This window comes from Ailuropoda melanoleuca, chromosome 16 (genome assembly GCF_002007445.2).
Source record: "Ailuropoda melanoleuca isolate Jingjing chromosome 16, ASM200744v2, whole genome shotgun sequence".
NCBI lineage: Eukaryota > Metazoa > Chordata > Mammalia > Carnivora > Ursidae > Ailuropoda > Ailuropoda melanoleuca.
The window spans coordinates 65,665,808-65,669,895 of NC_048233.1; positions in this window are offsets into that span (position 1 = coordinate 65,665,808).

Here is a 4,088-nt window from a genome sequence, read left to right on the forward strand (position 1 = left end):
TGCTGTGAGCCTGCTTCTTCCTCTCCCACTCCCCCTGCTTGTGTTCCCTCTCTCGCTGGCTGTCTCTATCTCTGTCAAATAAATAAATAAAATATTTAAAAAAAAAAATAAAAAAAAAATAAAAATAAAAAAGCAGAACTCATAAAAGCAGAGTAGAATGGTGGTTACCAGGAGCTAATGGGTGAGAGAATAGGAAGATGTTATTTAAGGGTACAAACTTGCAACCAGTAGGTAAATAACCTGGAGATCCAACGCATAGCAAAGTGATGATAGACAATAATACTGTCTTATAAATTCAAAGTTGCTAAGAGACTAAGTATAAATTATTTCCACCACAAAAGAAGAAATGGTAATTATGTGACATGATAGAGGTGTTAGCTAAGGCTAGTAATCATTACAATATACAAATGTATCAAATCAACACATCGTGCACCTTAAACAGTGTTATATGTCAATTCTATCTCAATAAAAATAAACTTAAAGATCCACTCTCAAGTGTTTTCAGTGTTGAGGACCTAAGAGAATGCCTGTGAATAATCAAGCATGGCCAGATGACATGGGAAAAGTGGTTCCACCTTCTCTACAAGTGACCGTGCTTGGGAACCCTGACATCCCGTCCTATACTGGAGACACATTTGCATTCAGCTGCTTTTGGAGACAAGACCTATTAAATCATGTGGACTAGACCACAGATAATTCTGGATAATAACCATTAGCCAGGAGGAACAAACCCCCTTTAGCCTCACACTGGAGAGCCCCTACCAATAGTCCCACCAGGTCTTCATTTTTTAAAGCAAGCTGGAGCCATGCTTTTCAACACTCACCACCCATTAGAATGCACTGAGAGAGCTCTTTAGAAAATAACCACGCTCAGGCCACCTGCCGGAGATTTGGGTTCCATCAGCCTGCGATGGAGCCTTAACTGGTATTTTTAAAAAACTTCCCCAGGTGATCGACTCTACTGTAGCCCCTGGACTAGAGATGGCGCAACAAAATGGCGCCCTGAAGGAGCTGGAATTGACTGGTGTTTTAGCCTTTGGAAAGACAAAACTAAGGAAGACATGATACAAGGTTGACCCTCCTCTTTTCACAGACGGAATTAAAAAATCTATGCAGGCAAACACAGAGCTCTCTCCTCAGGTTGCACATGCAGGGACTACTGAGGACGAGCCGCTCTACTGCACAGCCTCAGAGCCGGATGAGAGCTCAGCTCGGGGGCAGGCAGACCTGCATCAAATACTGCCCTGAACCCACATTAGACTCATGCTCCCTTAGGCTGGCCCTTCAGGTTCTCAGCTTCCCCGTCTGAAAACTGGAGAGCATAATAATACCCACCTCAGGATTATCGCGAGATGAAATGGGATAATATGTGGGAAATGCTTAACGCTAAGCCTGGCACATCTTGAGTGCTCAGTAAAGGGTCAGCCTCCACACATGGGAGCAGTGGTGTGCACAGTGCACCCCTGAGCTCACTTGAAAACCTAGCCTCTGCTAAGCCACCTAAAGTATGATCCCATAAACTCCTCTATCCTCACAACAAACTTCAAGTGTCCTAGCCAGCAGCATGAAGTTGACAGAGACTTGATAGAATAGAAGAGGGTCAACCCTATAAGCTAGCAGGAACGTTTGTGAATTTTCTAGCATCTCTGTCTCCTCTAGGGATTCCATGGTTATGGCCGAAGCAGAAGGAAAGGGATGTTCTGAAGTTTGCACATAGATTTTCCTTTCTCGGATCTAGCTTGAGGTTTCTCAAACTTAACGTGAATAAGAACTACCCTGCAGGACTGAACACACACACACACACACACACACACACACACCGTACCGTACTCTGATAGGTGACTGAAAGACTTGCAAAGTTAATTTTTACCATAAGGGATTTTGTTTCTTTTGCATTATTGATTGTTTATTAAGGTCTAACCCAAGCTATGAGAAGTGACTTACCACAGTTGAATCAAGGTAGTGTCTAGGGACTACACAGTATTCGTGGTATTACCCTAACACTTACTGAGTCCTTGGTGTGTGTTCAAAGTACTGTACTATGTATAACCTCATTTGATCCTTTAAATGACCTTCTACTGAAGATATTATTATTATTAACCCCATTTTACAGAGGAGAAAACTGAGGCCAACAGAGATTAAGGAATTTGCCCAACGTTACATAGATAGCGAGTGGTCGCATCAGTCAAGGTGCTTGCCAGAAAAAGATGGCATATTCCAATTAAGTAAACTGTACAGAGTTTAATAAAAGGACTATTTAGAAGGATATGAGAAGGGTGTAGGAAAGCTCCAAGGGATAGTGCAGATCCCCTGGGCTGGTAACAGTAGAGCACTATTATCTGCCCTCATCCTTATGGGAGGTTGTTGGAACCTCGAGGGGGGTCTCATATGCAGAACAGGACCAGAGACCCTTGCTGCCACAGCCACCTGCTGGAAGGGGACCTGGGAATAACTAACTTGATCCCACTTCCCTCCTGTTTTCTCCCCTCTGTGGCTTCCTATTGGCCAAAGCTGGAAGCCGGAAAGTACATCGATGCATCTCAGGGACAGTCCTTGTAGCCCAGCCTCCCTGAGGAGCACAGCAGGACGGAGAAAGGTGGAGGATGGATCTCCAGGGCCCATGGATGAAGCTGGGGTGGAGCTGGGATGTGAGTGTAGGCAATGTTCCTGCAGAACCTCGCTGTGAACCTGTCTGCTGTGCAATCTAGGGAAATAACAACGCACCGCTATCGGATCAGGCTGCCGCCTTGAGATGCAGGGACCTCCCCACCCGGAGGATCTTCCAGCAAAGAAGACTCAGCCACACCTTTCACTAGGAAAGCCTCCAGATGGCCTCAAACGTTCCAGGCCTAACTTCCATAATTTTCAACATTCTTCTGCAATCATTATATCATTATTGGAGCCTAGCTGCAACAGAGGGATAAAGACTCTCCCTTCTCCTATTATGCTCTTCCAAGGGATACATTTCCCATCTTGGTTCTCTTTCAGATTGCTTGGGACTGGTTACTGCATCTCAACGTTGGGTGAGGGGTGGGAGGAGGCTCCAAATATAGAAAAGAAAAAAAAAAGTCCTACACCATTTTCCCATAAAAGGCTGTAAATAAGCCCATTCCCTCTCATGATGACAACAGAGGAGAAATGTTTCAGCGTTCAAAGTTTATCAGAAGAAAGTGACCTAGAGAGAGAAATAGCAGCCAAGTGACCCAGGGGTTGCCCCCTCTAAAAGGGACTGCCATTTAGTAATGTCTGAGAAATCTAAATTCGACTTTTGTCCCCTGAATGTAATAACCATTTCATCAGACATGCTCTTAAAGATTATTGATGTGCCCTACAATTTAGGAATGAGAAAACCACCCCCCATCAGCTCATTATGTGAGACATTCACTGCTATGGTCCTTTGCAAAGTCAGAACCACCCAGCGAACAAAGTTGTCTTTTCAGGTTCCACGCAGTTGTTCTGGTAAAGCACGTGTGGGTGGTGAGTAGAGCAGGCCTGTGTTCAAAGCCCAGCTCCTCCCCACATGGCACTGAGTGGGCCACCTAATCCCTTTGAGACTAAACTCCCTCATCTATGAAATGGAAACCATTCTTGCAGCTGCAAAAAGCAGATGTCACACACTGAATGAACACACCGTCTGCCCCATGCCTTTCTAAAGAGCCAAGGAATCCTAAGGTGCACATCTGGATCTGTCTTTTAAAACTTTGGCCTGATAATTGGGGCGCCTGGGTGGTTCAGTCAGTTAAGCATCTGACTTCGGCTCAGATCATGATCTCGGGGTCCTGAGATAAAGCCCGGTGTCAGGTGAGCTCTGGGCTCCAAGCTCAGCAGTCAGTTTGCTTGTCTGCTTGTCCCTCTCCCTCTGCCCCTCCCTCCGCTCGTGCTCCCTCCCTCTCTCTCTCTCTCTCTCTCTCAAATAAATACATAAATAAATCTTTTCTTAAAAGTTCAAAAAATAAAGCTTTGGCCTGATAATTAAGACTGCAAAACTAGACACCTTTAAGTTAGGTGGTTTTTTCTTTTTTTTTTAAAGATTTTACTTATTTATTTTAAAAAGAATGAGAGCGAGAATGTGGCAGAGAGGGGGCAGA